Source organism: Conger conger, chromosome 4 (assembly GCF_963514075.1).
Source record: "Conger conger chromosome 4, fConCon1.1, whole genome shotgun sequence".
NCBI lineage: Eukaryota > Metazoa > Chordata > Actinopteri > Anguilliformes > Congridae > Conger > Conger conger.
In genome coordinates this window covers 41,021,583-41,041,291 of record NC_083763.1, presented here as the reverse complement: position 1 = coordinate 41,041,291, position 19,709 = coordinate 41,021,583, and the positions used below count along the sequence as shown (strand labels likewise).

At 40.6% G+C, this 19,709-nt stretch overlaps 1 protein-coding gene across 2 annotated transcripts in view; it reads right to left on the bottom strand.

Annotated features, from left to right (window-relative positions):
- The window catches only part of LOC133126908 (heparan sulfate 2-O-sulfotransferase 1-like), a 100,976-nt gene that overhangs the window by 21,226 nt on the left and 60,041 nt on the right, over nucleotides 1-19,709 (bottom strand). The gene's annotated exons all lie outside the window — the stretch shown is intronic.

The following is a 19,709-nucleotide window of genomic DNA, read 5'->3' as shown; positions in this document are numbered from 1 at the left end:
TCAAATGGGAAAGACGCTCTGCCCACTGAGGAGTGGTGACCAGGGACTGCATCCTTCATACTAACTGACAGGACTAGAGAACTAAGAGCTTACCGTTGCCAAGCAGCAACAAGTTCAACTGTGCTCCACCTGATCCCGCTGCCACCATGCAATCATTATTGCTGAATTAATATTTACTCAGTTATTATCATTACACTCTCTGGTGTGAGAACAGGTGGTCACTGGTTGTCTGAAAAAAAAAACCTCACTCTTCTTTGTTTATGCTTCTCCCATCACAACAGTGGGATAAAACTCTGGCAAATTAGGACTGAGAAAAAAAACTAAATTTAAAATTACAGTAGTGTGCAGTGATGATTATGCACTTAACACAATGAAGATAAATCAGAAACCAAGTACTATTCAAGTATTTATTTCATGTAATATTGGTTCATGTAGATGAAAATAAGTAAACAGTTAACAACATATTGTGAAAACAAAAATAATAGTCTCTTTTGGAGAAAAAAAGTCAATGTCTAGTGTAGCCACCCTTTTCTTTGCATTTAATTGTTAACATATTTTTTTTTATTTCTTCACTCGTTAAACCATTCCATATGGTTTTAAGTCTGGACTTTGAGCGGGCCAAGTCATAACTTTTATGTCACCAGATGATTATTTTCATCAAGTGACCAACCGGCATCATGTAAGGCTACAATGCGGCTACGAACAATCTCAGAGAGTTCCTTCCGTCGTGCCATCGTGTTTAAGACTCTGACACTGCTCAAAGTTTGTGTTACCTTAAATACTGGAACAACTGACAGAAGTAATTTTGCAGAATAATGTTGCTTCAAACCAGTTTAAACAAATTGTTTAGCATCAACAATCATGGAATGAGCCTTCAAACATGTATTCATGCTATGCAAAAGTAAAAAAAAAAAAAAGTTTTTCTGTTAGCCATACTTTTACCCCAATGTAATTGTGGGAATTATTTGTTTTGTTCTCATTGCCTACAATAGTATTGTTCAATACATTTTACATTTACATTTTTACATTTTTGTCATTTAGCAGACGCTTTTAATCCAAAGCGATTTACAAGTGCATAGGTTCTTCCACAGTTTCACCAACATTTTTGAAAGAAGTAATAGCCCCCTTTTCAACAAACGTGGTGGTGTATAATCATCACTGCGCACTACTGTACCTTGTGATAAATCTATATGCTACATATGCTCTTAATTATTCCAAAAGCGCATCATTCAGTTCCAGAAAGCACAAGGTTCTACACCATTTAAAAAAATGATCTGAAATGCCCACAAAAACCTGAAACTCAAATGTACAGTACAGAATGGTTTGATATTTAAAATAGGCTGTTCCCTTCACTATCACTTCACTAATCCCTTCTTGATGTTTAAACAAACATATATGGCCATCGTCCTCATGCACTGATGTGCCCTACGGCTAAACATACACAATCAATCAACAGAGGGATGACCACAAAGGCAAGAGGTAGGACATGTTGACGGTGAGAGTGAAGGATGCCTGTTTTAGTGCATTTACACCAGAAGGACACTCATTAACTTTTGCACTCTTTATACTACAATTAATTACATTTATGTATGCATTTGTGAACTAATCTTCCGAGGCAGAAGACCGCAGTGGACAAACCAACCATCTTTAAATATTGTCCAATAGGGCACCCCTCCCCAGAGCAATGGAGTCCAGTGTGTCACCATGCTGCTATCGAGCAACAAGCTCCAAAAGTTAAGATTTAAAAACATGGTTACTTACAGACATTGTAAATGATGTACAGTGGTTTTCGTTTTCATTTTTTCACAGTAATTATTGTTGTTCGCACAACCACCACCAGGTGGCATATGTTAGCGCACTAATCCACAGCAGTCTGACATACTTGCAGGTTCCGACAGTAGAGGGGCAGCAGTTAAAAATGAGAAGCTTGCATTATCATGAAAGAGCTGAAAAGTCTGTTTACGGAAGTAAATGCAGAACCAAAATACTCACCAGAGGGAAACAGACATTTGAATTATTTGAATATGTTTTGTTTCTAATTATACTCAAATCAGATAAAAAGTTTTAAACATTTCTTTGTCAGGGGTGCGATTTCAGTCTCTTTTTCTCAGAATGCAGACAACCCTGGTGGAAAATCCAGCTATGACCAATTTGAGCTTGGTTAGCCCAATTAGATTGTTCATGTTTTGGGATAAAGTCACGACGTTCCGTTTCATGAAGGGATTTCACAATTCAGACAGGCAATCACTACACAATCAAGCAGCAGAAATTAGTTCAGCTGTGTAAGTGAGGGAACGTATTTTTTTTGGAACGACAAGACCTTTTAATGTTATCTAGGTCATCATTCCAGCGATTCATGAAAGTGCACTTCACAAAGTGGAGCACTTGCACTCTCTGACAAGCACATTTTTAAGTGCTCTTGGCTACGCTGAGAATATAATCCACTTTATTTGTCCTCTCGTTTCTGGATTTTTGACAAATCCCTTGGCTAACCAGCTTGTTGCTTGCTAACTGTATTGCATTGCTTTTTAATTTATGCTTTGTAACTTCTACGCTAGTCACAAGTACTTAATGTAATCTTTTTACAACTTTAAGAAGCCTAGGAGAGGAATGTCATGTATGTAGCCTATGTTTTTGAAACTAGTCAAATTGCAGGAGGAAGCAATTATGAATAATTTAATCGATAAAGATAGAACAATGAGAGTCAAAGTGTGACATCACTTCCACTTTTTGTGCCAGAAGAACATTTCCTGAATTAATTTCCCCATTGAGATTTAAACGACCGGCAATTATAAAGAGCATGTCTTTATAAGGTGACAATTACTATTGATGTAGTTCCATGGATTTGCACTAACCTTATTGTTTCTTTGTAGAACTCCATTATACTCGCATAACGAACTTTAAAATAAAAAATAAAAATGTATAAATATTTATTTTTACAATATTAGCCTAATGCACATTGTGAGGTTGTGTAATTGTTTGCTCATAATAGGGTACGATTAGGGAATCAATGGGAATATAATGTAACATGTTATAACACTATGTCGGTGGAATGTGGATATTGGTTTGTTTGGATCTGCAATGTGGATAAATAAACCATTAATTTTTTTCTCTAACTTACAAGAAGTCAGGGCTATTTTTTTCTTGAGCAAGGGACATGCATCATCTTAGTTTTCACCTTATCAGGAGCATTGAAATCTACAGTCATTCGGTTAACTGAATAGCGGGCCAAACAGACATCAGCACTCCCTCTGGTGGGGGAGGGATGGGTGAAGACAATGAAGCAAACTGATCTGAAACCTCACTTTAAGTTCCCAAGACACTAAACCCACAGCCAAAAACACTATTATTGTTTTCTGGTTGCTTGTAACGTTACATTCCTGTAAAGCTTTGCAAATGAATATCAACCCCTGCTGAAAAAGACAGCTTAAGCTAGGTGTTGAAACAGCAGTTAGACCAGTAGACCAGTAACCAGTTAGACAAGCTCCATACTCAACATGGTTTGACCAGCTCAAGCAATGTTTTGAAACAGCTGGGTAGTTGGTCATAGCTGGATTTTACACCAGGGACAGCTAAGATCAGCTACAGTTGTGTTAAAATAAATAGCAAATAAAAAAAAAAAGAAATTAAAAAAAAAAGGAATAAAGTTCAAATATTTTTTAATAGCTTTTAGTTCCATATTTCAAATGTAGTGGAAACATTACACATTCAATTCCAAATCAAGGGATTAACTAATTTTATCAAGTCTGTGTTATTCATTTACAGGAAGCAAAGAAAAGGAATATTAATCTGACATTTTTCTCTTCAAACTCAAACACGTACTGTATAAACTGAAGACATTTTTCAAGATTTAACTTCACTTTAAATTACTGAACTAATATTTAGTTGCATAACCATTGTATTTGATAACTGTTGCGCATCTGCGTTGCATCGAGTCGACCAACTTCGGGCACCTACAAACAGGTATTTCTGGCACCTAGAAACTGTACCAAACCATTATATAGCTGTACAATAATTCAAGCACATTGGTTGAAAATTGGTTCTAATTGCCACAGCTAATGGGGTAGAGGGGGGTTTCAACATCAGCACGTTCACAGAGAAATGGGAGGGATAAACGGTGTAGTGGTTTGAGGCTGTTTGCTGCTGAGATTCCTCTCTTGACCATTAGAAGTCTGAAATGACCTATTGGACCTTTAAGTGTGGAATAAATGCATTGTATAAAATATCACAAAGAATAATAATGCACTTTTAAATTTAAAATTGTTGAAAAATACTACCTTCTTTGAGGTAGAATATCCATTCAGTTCATCCATATTTCAGTGAATATCAATTTGTATTAAAGCTGGTCCAGACTGCAATTCCGAACTAGTAGTGTTATAGAAACGTGGATCTTGTTAACTTTAGCTCATCAGTACAAACATAAACTTAATGTTCAGTAAACAAATATGTAAACATACAAGATAGCGAGCCAATATTAGCTGTCGATATTCGCTTCTAAAGCCGGACAGGGATATAACATCATATTATAAAGTTTGTCAATTTTATGCATGGAGCTTTAGAATGTAGACCGCTGTGTGTGCACAAGAACTCCACAATACATTTCTCACACAAAATGTAGTTTGTCCACTTTTTTTTACTTCACAGCAGTGGGGATAAAACTCACAAGTGCTAGTTTGCTGTTGGCCTTTACTGGTCCCCATATGAGGTTACCATGATTTAGCTTTAATGGTAGTTTTTCTCCTGAGGAATGAGGTTGCTCTTTAGACAAATACATACACACCTTCACTGTGTTCGGAAGACAGTGTTAGCTCATGACACCTATTCATGATGTTCCAAACAGCACCTGAAGCACAACTACTTAAGTTTTGCACTGTTAGACAGGCAAATCTCTATTAAATCTTTATCTGGTTAATCTTAACATTACTTAAAATAATTGAACCTAGTAATTATTTTTTCCCATTCTTACCGCAGAAGCAAACCACCAAATGAAACACAAAATCACAGAATGTACATGCTTCGAAAAATCAAATGCAATGATCTGATCTTTTGCTTTGCAGTAAATGTTATGACATACAGTGCATCCGGAAAGTATTCACAGCGCTTCACTTTCTCCACATTTTGTTATGTTACAGCCTTATTCCAAAATTGATTAAATTAATTTTTTTCCTCCAAATTCTACACACAACGTGAAAAAAGTTTTTTTGAAAAAATAAAAAACTAAGAAATCACATGTACATAAGTATTCACAGCCTTTGCCATGAAGCTCAAAATTGAGCTCAGGTGCATCCTGTTTCCACTGATCAACCTTGAGATGTTTCTACAGCTTAATTGGAGTCCACCTGTGGTAAATTCAGTTGATTGGACATGATTTGGAAAGGCACACACCTGTCTATATAAGGTCCCACAGTTGACAGTGCATGTCGGAGCACAAACCAAGCATGAAGTCAAAGGAATTGTCTGTAGACCGCCAAGACAGGATTGTCTCGAGGCACAAATCTGGGGAAGGGTACAGAAAAATTTCTGCTGCTTTGAAGGTCCCAATGAGCACAGTGGCCTCATCATCTGTAAATGGAAGAAGTTCCTAGAGCTGGCCGCCCGTCTAAACTGAGCAATCGGGGCAGAAGGGCCTTAGTCAGGGAGGTGACCAAGAACCCGATGGTCACTCTGTCAGTGCTCCAGCGTTCCTCTGTGGAGAGAGGAGAAGGACAACCATCTCTGCAGCAATCCACCAATCAGGCCTGTATGGTAGAGTGGCCAGACGGAAGCCACTCCTTAGTAAAAGGCACATGGCAGCCCGCCTGGAGTTTGCCAAAAGGCTCCTGAAGGACTCTCAGACCATGAGAAACAAAATTATCTGGTCTGATGAGACAAAGATTGAACTCTTTGGTGTGAATGTCAGGCGTCATGTTTGGAGGAAACCAGGCACCACTCATTACCTGGCCAATACCATCCCTACAGTGAAGCATGGTGGTGGCGTCATCATGCTGTGGGGATGTTTTTCAGCGGCAGGAACTGGGAGACTAGTCAGGATTGAGGGAAAGATTAATGCAGCAATGTACAGAGACATTACAATGTATCATAGACCTGCTCCAGAGCGCTCTTGACCTCAGACTGGGGCGACGGTTCATCTTTCAGCAGGACAACGCCCCTAAGCACACAGCCAAGATATCAAAGGAGTGGCTTCAGGACAACTCTGTGAATGTCCTTGAGTGGCCCAGCCAGAGCCCAGACTTGATCGATTGAACATTTCTGGAGAGATCTGAAAATGGCTGTGCACCGATGCTCCCCATCCAACCTGATGGAGCTTGAGAGGTGCTGCAAAGAGGAATGGGCGAAACTGCCCAAAGAAAGGTGTGCCAAGATTGTGGCATCATATTCAAAAAGACTTGAGGCTGTAATTGCTGCCAAAGGTGCATCAAAAAAGTATTGAGCAAAGGCTGTGAATACTTATGTACATGTGATTTCTTAGTTTTTTTTTATTTTTAATAAATTTGCAAAAAAAAAAAAAAAAAAAAAACGTATTTCATGTTGTCATTATGGGGTGTTGTGTGTAGAATTTTGAGGAAAAAAATTAATTTATTCCATTTTGGAATAAGGCTGTAACATAACAAAATGTGGGAAAAGTGAAGCGCTGTGAATACTTTCCGGATGCACTGTATGTCGTACTCTTTTCTCTCCCAGTCCAACTATATTATCTCCCCACTAAAAGACTGTTGTAGGTAGCATGGTATTATTACCAGCAGTGGAGTCATGCCCATTCAAACTTTTTTGCATTTGTATTGGAGAATTCAAATGCATTGAGCCACAAAAGTACTGGAACAAAGTTTTATGGACTGATGAGACCAAGATTACACTCTACCAAAGTGGTGGGAAGGCCAAAGTGTGGAGAAAGACGGGATCTGCTCATGATCCTAAACATACAAACTCATCTGTGAAGCACAGTGGAAGAAGGGTCATGGCTTGGGCTTGCATTGCTGCTTCTGGGGTGCTCTCACTGAACTTTATTGATGATGTAACTCATGCTGGTTGCAGGAAGAATTCAGAAGTCTACAAAAACATTCTGTCTGCCAACTTACAGAGAAATGTGTCCAAACTAATTGGGAGGGACTTCATCATGCAGCAAGACAATGACCCAAAAACACTGCCAACACAACAATGGATAACTTCATTATGGAGAAAATGTGGAAGGTTTTAGACTGAAACAACAACTGAAAGGGGCTGCAGTAAAAGTCTGGAAAAGCATCACAAAAGAAGAATGCAACATGTTACAAGAAGTTTAGAACATAGCATCTTATGTATCAGGTGTAAATACCAGGAAATAAAAGCTGAAGCTCTTGTCCCATGTTCATGTTTTTATCTCAACCCAAAATATATTCAGTGTATCTACACTTATTTGCTAAACGAGATTGCAGCCTCATCCTTCCCTGAGGATGGCACCCCGCTGATTCTCCTTGGAGACTTCAACATCCACCTTGAAGCCTCCCAGGCTGCTGCCTTCCTACCGCTACTCCACTCATTTGGCCTCTCCCTGCAACACTCTCCTCCAACCCACAAGGCAGGCAATGTCCTAGACCTTGTCTTTGTGAGGAACTGCTCATGCTCTGATTTCACGGTTACCCCTCTGCATACATCTGATCACCACTTCATCTCATTCTCTCTCCCTCTTCCTCCCCATCCTCCTCCCCCTCCTCCCACCTACCCTTCCTCAGCCCGCTGTAACCTCCGCTCCCTCTCACCCTCTTCCTTTGCCACCACTGTCACCGCCTCACTTCCCCCTCTCAAATCCTTCTCCAAACTCCCCGCTGACTCTGCATCTGCCACCCTCCTTTCATCTCTCTCCTCCGCCTTTGACTCCCTCTGTCCCTCTGTCTCAAAGCCGCCTCGCACATCTCCCCCGTCCCCTTGGATATCTGACACCCTCCATACCTCCAGAGCCAGCCTCCGCACAGCGGAGAGGAAGTGGGGGAAATCCAGAGACGCTTCAGACCTCACGACTTACCAGTCTCTCCTGGCGGCATTCTCTTCCGCTGTCACTGCCGCCAAAGCAAAATATTATCAAACACAAATTCAGAACTCTGCTTCTAACCCCCGGAAACTTTTCTCTATTTTCTCCTCTCTCCTCAACACACTGCCTCCTCCTCCTCAGTCCTCTAGGCCCATCCCTTCCTTTTCCACTTTCTCCCCCCTTACAGACTCTGATGTTTCTCAACTCCTGCTCTCCCACCGCCCTACAACCTGTGCCCTTGACCCTATCCCCTCTTCTCTTCTCTTCTCTTCTCCAAACTATCACACCTGACATTCTCCCATTTGTCACCTCCCTTGTCAACTCCTCCCTGTCTTCTGGCTGTTTTCCGGCATCCTCCAAGAGGGCCTATATCACTCCGCTGCTAAAAAAGCCTACTCTGGATCCCTCCATCATCCAGAACTACCGCCCGGTATCTCTTCTTCCTTTCCTTTCTAAAACTATAGAACGAGCCGCTTCTACTCAACTTTCTTCTTTCTTTTCTAACAACAACCTGCTAGACCCCCATCAGTCTGGCTTCAGATCGGGCCACTCGACAGAGACTGCGCTCCTCTCCGTCTACCGCTGGTTCGGTATCGACACCGAGGCCCCTCACCACAGGAGTTCCCCAGGGCTCAGTCCTAGGCCTGCTTGTTTTTTCTCTTTACACTCGCTCCCTTAGCCCTGTGATCACTGGACATGGGCTATCCTACCTCTGCTACGCGGACGATACCCAACTCTTCGTCTCGTTCCCTGATATGCAGGTTTCAGCCCGTATCTCTGCTTGCCTGAGGGACATCCAGAGCTGGATGGACAACCACCATCTAAAGCTCAACCCAGGCAAGACTGAAATGATATTCAATACCTCTCCTCATCTGGATCTCTCCATTTCCCTCGGGGATACCACACTCACGCCGTCACCCAGTGCAAGGAACCTCGGCGTGGTGATGGACAGCAGACTGTCCCTTTCCAAGAACATTGTGGCGGTGACCCGGTCTTGCAGGTTCTTCCTATACAACATATGGAGAATCCGCCCCTTTCTCACCCCCTACTCGACCCAGCTCCTGGTCCAAGTGATGGTTCTGTCCCGCCTGGACTACTGCAATTCCCTCTTGGCTGGCCTCCCAGCGCCCGCAATCAGACCCCTCCAACTTATCCAGAATGCAGCAGCTCGTCTGGTCTTCAACCTTCCCAAATAGTCACACGTCACCCCCCTGCTTACTTCCCTCCACTGGCTGCCTGTCATGGCTCGCATCAAATTAAAAACATTGGTGCTAGCCTTCCAAGCAGTTAAGGGGTCTTCCCCAGCTTATCTACAAAAAATCATCAGACCCTACACCTACTCTTCAATAGCTATGGCTTTCAAGGAATTGTGGCTGCAATGGCCAGCCTGTCTTTAATGTTTAGCCATAGGGTATCTATCAGTACGCCTCTTAATAGCATACACATGTTCAGATACCCTGTTCCTCAATCTACGTTTGGTGCGCCCAACATAGAAACAACCACATTCGCATTCCAACCTGTATACAACAAAAGTGGTATTACAGTTGACGAATGATTGGATCTTATATGTACTGGCTCCATGAGTGCCCTTGAATGTGTTGGTTCTCACAATGTGGTGACACTGGTTGCAGTTCCCACATGGGTGGTTGCCTACGGGTGGTTTGGGGAGCCAACTAGGCTTAGCTAAGGGAGACAGGTCACTGCACCAGCTTATCCTTTAGAGTGGGGGCCCGTCTGCAAGAGAAGGCTGAGGGCTGTGGATTGCTGTGGTGTTTGTATGAAGAAGAGATATTCAATACATGTCAGGCAGTCCGTAGGTAGGATAGCCGGCTCCCAACCCACACCACCCACCCACATGACTGAAGGTTCAATCCTGTGCCCTGGCACTTTCTGTAGTGCAATCCCTTCTCTATTTGTTACGGTCTCTGCTCTGCTACCAGGGCTGAATAAAGTTAGATATGGAAGGAGAGTGAAAAGCCAGCTTTTTATAAACGCATAAAATAAAATAAAAAAGAGACAGCTTCACAAATCTAATTATAACCTTGATTTCCTGACTCAATTTGTTTTTTCAGTGGTGGGGAGGGGGAGGGTCAGCAACAACAATCAATGGAGAGCAATTTTGGATGAGTTGCCTCTGAAAAAGAGAAGGGTTCATTACGCCTGAACAAAAATCCTCTCAAAATGGCATCCATGTTTGCTTCCAGTTTGGGGATGATGTAACTGCCACCAACATAGACGTTCTGTGGCACCAGAGGCTGGGGACTTATAACTAGGCAATAGCATGACCTATAAAAAAACCCCAATTATATTATTTAAAAAAAATAGGAATCAATGAAGGAATATTCAGTTTCCACAGAGACAGTTAGAATGTATTTTCTGAAGTGCCAGTACTCTCTCAATTACAATACATATATTATACATCAAAATACACTTTATTAGCAGTACTGGCAATAGTCCACCTGTGAAGGAGTGGCCCTTCACTAGCCACCAGAGTTGGTCAATTAATATAATTTAATTGGTTGATTGATTTTACTTGAAAGCCAGGTGTTGGTGTTTAAAATGGAACACAGGTGCAAGCTCTACCATTTAAGTGTCTATCAGTTTGAAAAGGAGATGGAAAAGGCTAGCCACTATGTTCACTTGTGGTTTTGTAAAATAAATTATGGCTTTTTTTTCCGAGACTTATCTCAGCTGTTTTTAAAGCCTTTTTTACACCACTGATTCACCGTGATGTCACAATAGCCTCTGCCCTCTTGCAGAGTTCAATTAATTAGGTACACACTTTATTAGGTACACCAGCTTGTAAATGGTAATATTTCAACACCATAGTATTAGCAGTAGTAGCAATTGTTCATTTGCTGCAATCACACTGCACATTTTCTTGAGGAAATGCACATCTCTAGTTATTATTATTATTATTATTATTCTTATCATTGTGCTGAGCTCATGTACCAGACATGGGTCAATTACATAATTTTTTTCGATTCAGATACCTTTCTGAGCTTGGTGTAATTGAGCCAACCAAAAGAACCAGAAGGCAGTGTTTGCACTTTTTGAGAGTGTGTTGCATTTTACAGGTTCCAACACACCAAACAGGCTCAGTAAAGCGTAGAAAATTATTTGAATCCAAAACAATCGTATTTGACCCAGGTCTGGAGCCCAGGCACTTGACGTGGGCTGTTGACACACATTACTGCACTGAACTCCAGCATCTAATAATAATAATAACAATAATAATAATTTGTTATTTAGATGACACTTTTACCCAAAGTGACTTACAGTTCATTAGACTAAGCAGGGACAATGTGGGGTTAAGGGCCTTGCCCCAGGGCTCAACAGCTACGTGGATCATATTGTGGCTACACTGGGGCTTGAACCTTCTGGATCCCGATCATTTACCACTAGGCTGCAAATCACACCTGAGCTGGCCCATGCCCTGGCGAGTGGAAACCACATGCAAATGGTTTTTGGGTGATATCATCCTCCCTCAGTCTGAGAAAGTAGGGAGGCCGGGAGTGCCATGGATTGATCAGTCCTAATAAGGTTTGTTGATTTAATTGGATTTGGGCAGATTTATCACCCATCCATGATGGCTCACAGGTTGGAGGCAGGAAGAATCATCCATGGAGCCGTACATTATCTCACAGTACCTGGCAGGGAGGAGACCCTTCTGTCTGAAAGGACAATATTGCTGACAGGTTGCTCGATTTCCTCCTGATTAACTGGAAAATATATTGTGCTGTACGCAAACCTGAAAACCTGAAGAGAAACTTGAAGGGTTTTTTTTTTTTGTTACCTCCCATCCGTCTGCCTCCAGTCTGACTCAATTAAAAATGTATCTTGCTTATTATTAGGCCCATTTTTTGACTGGCCCGCATTTGGATAAAAGGATCGAAAATAACAGTTCAACGAAAGCAGGGTAGCAAGCACAGGCAGAACCTTACAGCAGAAAAGTTTAAGACTTTCACAGCCCTGCTCAGAGATCACAATTTGCAGGTGTTCAAATAAAGTCTGTTGCAGGTGCAAGATTAAAATTTCCTCAGCAGGCATTTACAGAGGCATTTATGGAAGCAAAGGTTAGCAGATCCTGTGGATGCTCTCTGCTCATTTTGGCCCATTCGACCGAGACTAATGCAACAATTCCCTTAGGCGGGGCACACTCCCACAGCATCAAAGCAAAAGTCGCAGCATCGTAAAGAAGGTCAGCCGCAGGTGAACGTGGGCAGGCACTGCCTTTCTGAATAAAATGCAACAATGTAAAGACAATCCAGATTAAATAAATCATATGTTATTATTACTATTATGTTATTATTACGTCGGTGTTTAAATGTGTGTTGTACTGTCCCATGGCTGTTATTTTTTATTTCACAGTGTGTATTGTTAATATGTTTGATGTTTAATGTGTGCTGGAACTAAGCTGTAACATGCTGTACTGAAAGCACATTCCACCAGCATAGCTGTGTGGCCATTAAACCATCTCAATGATAAGCAACTGCCTGTTCCATTGGATCAAAGGGACCATGCGGCAGCTCACATCAGGTGATCTCTGCATGGTATAAATGATAAACAGCCCTGGTGAGCTATCTAATGCTGCCCACTTCCCCTCCCTGTATACGTCTAACGTCATTGATAATTCTCCCGCTTTTTGAATAACTTCTTTTTTTTTTACTGTCATGATTATTGGAGTATTGTTTACTAAATTAATTGAAAATAACACAATAAAAACATTTCACAAAAAAAGGCTGAGCTTAACACCACGTAAGGAAATGAAAGAGAAGAGTATGCGTGAAGGTTGAATGCCAGCAGGCACGTGTTCAATCGAGTGGGGACTCGGCTGAACCGTGGCTGGCTATTGAGACAGAGATCCAGAGTTTGATCAACCCCAGGCCCCAGCAGCAGCGGGCATCAGGGCGAGTCCACCGAAGGGTGAGAGGAATAAATTGCTAATACCACCCATTTGAGTGACTCGGAAACTCGTAAACGTCTCGCCCCGAACTGTGATTGTTTTATTCGGAAGAACTCTCACAACTGTGAGAGAGAGAATAAAACACATATGAGAAATTAACTCAGAAGCAAAATGACTCCCCCTCTCCCCATCCATCCCTAACTGACTTCTATATCTTACTGCCCGACTACTTTTTTTTGTGTTAAAGCAGCTACAGTTGTAACAATGAAGCTGCCGTCACAACTGCAGACAGAAGTGAGCTCACAATCTCCTAGTTTGCACCATTACATTATTACGTTATATTATTGGCATTTGGCAGATGCTCTCATCCAGAGCGATGTTCAGCTGATTAGACTAAGCAGGAGACAATCCTCCCCTGGAGCAATACAGGGTTAAGGGCCTTGGTCAAGGGCCCAACGGCTGTGCGGATCTTATTGTGGCTACACCAGGATTAGAACCACCGACCTTGCATGTCCCAGTCATTTACCTTAACCACTACACTACAGGCCACACCTGAAGGACCATGACATATGTAAGCACCTTTTAATGTTATCTTCATGGGCGCTTCCAATTTAGTCATGAGGGAATCAGTTACCTCCAGCGATTAATACAATAAACTTTGTCCTTTCGTCATACATAAATGCAACGTAGGCTACAGTGCATAATCACAAACAAATAAATATAGCATTTCAAAAAATGTCCTGTGAGGTTAATCACTTGCTCAATACAATATACAAGTAATTGGTTATGAATATACTATTTTAATAATTAGTATACTTATTTACTTGACTTTTCATTAATGCCACCACACTGAAACGTTGAATTATATAATTTTTTCATCTTTCATCAAGTCATGACAAATTATGTAATTGAATGTTTCATTGTGCTTGCATTATTACAATGCGATTAAATCCAAGTATTATTACAAATTTGATTTATCAGCAAATAATCTCCTGCCAGTTTCTCTCTCATTTTGGCTGCTTAGGTTGTTTTTTTTTAAGTAAAAGAGTTCTAAATACATTGTTTCGTTGTGAGCCCCCCGAAGTTGACTATCTGGCTAAAGTGTTGCCGAGTTGTGAATTTCTGCAGTGGACCAACTGGAATGTAGACGTTCATTTCAGTGCATATCATTCATCCCACTCTGGTAGGATACAGGCTTATATAGGCTTTAATAGGCTTAAAGTTTATTAGTAGGCTATCTGTGCTCATTTGTTTTTCTTGTTATAACAATGCCATTGCCATTGCTGGTGATATGATGTGAACAATGCCAGGAAAACAAGTCAAGTAATTTACACGTCCCTTCATCTTTGCATGTCTCTTCATCATTCTGTGACTTAAGTACATTAACAGTTGTTCTCCCTATTGTTCAATATCAAATATTGTATTAATGATGTGCTATCATCTCACTACACAGCTCTCACTGCCGATGACTGTGAATTAAATACTATTGGAATTGAGTATATTTAGATTTGGGGGGGGGGGGGGGGGGGGGGTGTAGCTGAATAGTGGCCATTGTAATCTGAGTACCTTGAAAAGTGCCCTATACAAAAGATGTATTATTATTCAACCCAAAAACTAAGTTTAATATGAGAGATAATGTCATAATGGTTGGCAAAAGCTGAAAAGACAAGAAATTCAACCCAAAAACTATGTTTTAAAGAAGAGATAATGATTGGCAAAAGCTGAAAATTCACAGAAGCACTGAGAACATTATTTTGAGCTATGCATTGACCAGGCTTCCAACACACAATGCATTAATAACTGCTATGGGTACTGTAACTATGGTGGTCTACATGTACTACTGGGCAGGCTGCTGAGGATTCGATCTGTTGATTAATTTCTAGATATCAATTAGGTCAGTATTTCGTTGGTATATGTACTTAAAATTATGTGTCTTGTTACTTTCTAGTAATTAATGCTCTGAAGAAGAAGAAAAAAAATCTGTCATATTCATGTCACAATGAAAATAATAGATAGTCATAGAGGAATATCCATTTCTTTCAGTCAGTATATATCTCAATATCATAATTTGAAATATACACATATTTCTAAATGTTAAACTGTTCAATTTAATCTAGTCTTGAATAACACATATGTAGGCTTTATTGATGAAGGGAAGATGTTTCTCTATCATTACGGGTACTCATTAAATCAAGTAAATTCATATTTCACCCCAAAATGTCTTAGCTGTTCTCTTTGTTCCTAATGGCTCAATGAATCCATATTGCATAGTAGATTCTGTACTGGTCTTAATATCAAAATCAATGGAATTAAATCAATATGAACAAGCTAATTTCAGCCCAAATGCTTTCCTATCTTTACCATTCATTTGTGATTGAGCAAGGTAATGTACAGTACTGTGCAAAAGTTTTAGGCAGGTGTGGAAAAAACGCTTGTAAAGTAAGGATAGAAATGTTAATAGTTTATTTTTATCAATTAACAAAATGCACAGTGAGTGAACAGAAGAAACATCTAAATCAAATCAATATTTGGTGTGACCACCCTTTGCCTTCATACCAGCATCAATTCTTCAAGGTACACTTGAACAAAGTCAGGGATTTGTAGGCATATAGTCAGGTGTGTGATTAACCAATTATACCAAACAGGAGCTACTGATCATCAATTTAATATGCAGGTTGAAACACAATAATTAACTGAAACAGAAACAGCTGTGTAGGAGGGTTAAAACTGGGTGAGGAACAGCATTCAGAGCAGAGCACAGCAGCAAGACACACGGTAGTTATACTGCATCAGCAAGGTCTCTCCCAGGCAGAAATTTCAAGGCAGACTATATCATATAGGGTTTCCAGATGTGCTGTCCAAGCTCTGTTGAAGAAGCACAAAGAAACGGGCAACGTTGTGGACCGTAGACAGCCAAGGAAACTTAATGCAGCAGATGAAAGACACATCATGCTTACTTCCCTTCGTAATCAGAAGATGTCCAGCAGTGCCATCAGCTCAGAATTGGCAGAAACCAGTGGGACCCAGGTACACCCATCTACTGTGTGGAGAAGTCTGCTCAGAAGTGGTTTTCATGGAAGAATTGCGCCCAAAAACCATACCTCTGATGTGGAAACAAGGCCAAGTGACTCAACTATGCACAAAAACACAGTAACTGGGGTGCAGAAAAATGGCAGCAGTTTCTGTTTTGACTGATGAGTCAAAATGTGAAATACTTGGCTGTAGCAGAAGACAGTTTGTTCGCCAAAGGGCTGGAGCGCGGTACAAGAATGAGTGTCTGCAGGCAGCAGTGAAACAATAGTCTCAGGGGTCCGTGGTGGCACAACAGGCTAAGATGCAGTGGACTTGCAGCCAAATATTTTGCAAGATGCAATGGACTTGCGGTTGCAGTTCATTGCAGTTGCACACCGAAGACCGGGGTTCGATTCCTGGTCCTGCCAAAAGCCAAGTTTGGCCGACTTGACAGGGTTAGCGGATCGCCTCGGAATCACGGTCACGAGCATGAGAGGAGACGGCTTGAAGAAGGTGTGTTTTTCTCGGATCGCCAGATCCATTCAGGCCCCCGAGGGACGGGGTGTGGGCGGTGTATCCCCGAGCTAACACGAATTGGAATTCAAAATAAATTGTCTCCTCAATGCTGAGAAGTACAGGCAGATACTTATCCATCATGCAATACCATCAGGGAGGCATCTGATTGGCCCCAAATGTATTCTGCAGCAGGGCAACGACCCCAAACATACAGCCAATGTCATTAATAACTATCGTCAGTGTAAAGAAGAACAAGGAGTCCTGGAAGTGATGGTATGGCTCCCACAGAGCCCTGATCTCAACATCATCGAGCCTGTCTGGGATTACACAAAGAGACAGAAGCATTTGAGGCTGCCTAAATCCACAGAAGAACTATGGCTAGTTCTCCAAGATGTTTGGAACAAGCTACCTGCCGAGTTCCTTGTGTGCAAGTATACCTAGGTAATTGATGCTGTTAGTTCTGGGTGCATTTCTTTCATAACGGGACAGGTAATACATTTAAAATTAGAACTATACATTCTAAAAAAATATAAACTAAAACAATTTAAAAGTAAAATCAATCAAATAATAAATTCTACAAAACATGTTCTCTCCAGTGATGTTCTCTGTTATTGCACAGTTGTCTGAACATCGATTGTCATGGCTGCTACCATTAGTTCAGATATACACTATGTACTTTTGTAAATTGGTGATTACCTCTTTTAGTTTCTTTTACAGAGCATTAATTACTAGAAAGTAACAAGACACGTAATTGGTACATTTGAATTACATATAGCAACAAAATACCAAATTGACCTCCGATAATCTGCTTTGGTTGTTGATTCAAAGAGAATATTATCCTCAACAGCCTGCCCAGTGGTACATGTTGTTTGAAGTAGGCCACCATAGTTACAGTACCCATAGCAGGTATTAATGTATTGTGTGTTGGAACCTTGTCAGTGCATAGGTCAAGATAATGTTCTCGTGCGTGAAATTCTGTGAATTTCCTGTCTTTTTCGGCTTTTGCCAACCATTGTGACATTATCAACATATTTTTTTGGGTTGAATTTACAGACTTTTTTACCGGAAGGTAATGTGGTTGCCCTGACCGATGATATCTTGTGTTTTCAGAAAGGAAACCATTTCAAAATCTGTGTTTTACAATATTCCACTTGCGTTCAGAATAAATAGTTTAAGACGGTTACCTATCAAATACATAATGGCCCTTACACGTGAATGTCACAGCAGCAAGAGCTTCAATGAAGGTCTTTTCCAAAAGCACCTTTTCCAAAAATAATCGAAGTTACAGTAATTGTGTAGAAGCGTTCTGATGGCTGATTTTGCAAAACAGCTACCATTTGGCTTGTGCCATTGCAAGTGGATCTTTTAACGTTTGTTTTAAACTAACTAGTTAGCTAGATCACAAAGCTAGCGCAAAAAGAGAAGAGATGAAAGAGACGCATGTGCTTTACTTTCTGTAACTTTCTACCCAGGACCATGTAAATATCATGGGTCAGAATATCTCAAAATATCTGCTTGACTGGATACATTTTAATCTGCATTTTTCCCCTTGTGTATATAATTAGTTTGACCACTGATATATATATATATGATTTCTTATTTTTTTGCATGTTTGTCACACTTAAATGTTTCAGATCATCAAATAAATTTAAATATTAGTCAAAGACAACACAAGTAAACACAAAATGCAGTTTTTAAATGAAGGTTTTTATTATTAAGGGAGAAAAAAAATCCAAACCTACATGGCCCGCCTTTTTAAGGTCATGCCACAGCATCTCAATAGGATTCAGGTCAGGACTTTGTCTAGGCTACTCCAAAGTCTTCATTTTGTTTTTCTTCAGCCATTCAGAGGTGGACTTGCTGGTGTGTTTTGGATCATTGTCCTGCTGCAGAACCCAAGTTTGTTTCAGCTTGAGGTCACAAACAGATGGCCGGACATTCTCCTTCAGGATTTTTTGGTAGACAGCAGAATTCATGGTTCCATTTATCACAGCAAGTCTTCCAGGTCCTGAAGCAGCAAAACAGCCCCAGACCATCACACTACCACCACCATATTTTACTGTTGGTATGATGTTCTTTTTCTGAAATGCGGTGTTACTTTTACGCCAGATGTAATGGGACACACACCTTCCAAAAAGTTCTACTTTTGTCTCGTCAGACCACAGAGCATTTTCCCAAAAGTCTTGGGGAACATCAAGATGTTATGATGAGCCTTAATGTTCTTTTTTCTCAGCATTGGTTTTCGTCTTGGAACTCTGCCATGCAGGCCATTTCTGCCCAGTCTCTTTCTTATGGTGGAGTCATGAAAACTGACCTTAACTGAGGCAGGTGAGGCCTGCAGTTCTTTGGATGTTGTTGTGGGGTCTTTTGTGACCTCTTGGATGAGTCGTCGCTGCGCTCTTGGGGTAATTTTGGTCGGCCGGCCACTCCTGGGAAGGTTCACCACTGTTCCATGTTTTCGCCATTTGTGGATAATGGCTCTCGCTGTGGTTTGCCGGAGTCCCAAAGCTTTAGAAATGGCTTCATAACCTTTTCCAGACTGATAGATCTCAATTACTTTCTTTCTCATTTGTTCCTGAATTTCTTTAGATCTCGGCATGATGTCTAGCTTTTGAGGATCATTTGGTCTACTTCACTTTGTCAGGCAGGTCCTATTTAAGTGATTTCTTGATTGAGAACAGGTGTGGCCTGAGTGTGGCTAGAGAAATTGAACTCAGGTTTGATAAACCACAGTTAAGTTATGTTTTAACAGGGGAGGGGCAATCACTTTTTCAAACAGGGCCATGTAGGTTTGGATTTTTTTTTCTCCCTTAATAATAAAAACCTTCATTTAAAAACTGCATTTTGTGTTTACTTGTGTTGACTTTGACTAATATTTAAATTTGTTTGATGATCTGAAACATTTAAGTGTGACAAACATGCAAAAAAACAAGAAATCAGGAAGGGGGCAAACAGTTTTTCACACCACTGTACACCAATCAGTCACAACATTAAACCCACTTGCTTAAACCAGTTAAAAATGCTTTAAACTAGTCAATATACACTTAATATTTAATTATATGACATTTGTACTTAGATAATCATAAGTGAATTACATTCAAAAGTTTAATTTTTAAAAGAAAATGAAAATCTTGTAAAGTCATTGGGCTGGGGGTTCTTTTGTTACTGAAATATCTTAGTATGTACTGGTATTCATGATCATGTTTTAACAGGTTCTCCAGGACATGTAGAATTTTTTTCAAATAAAGACCGGCATATTTAAAAATGCAT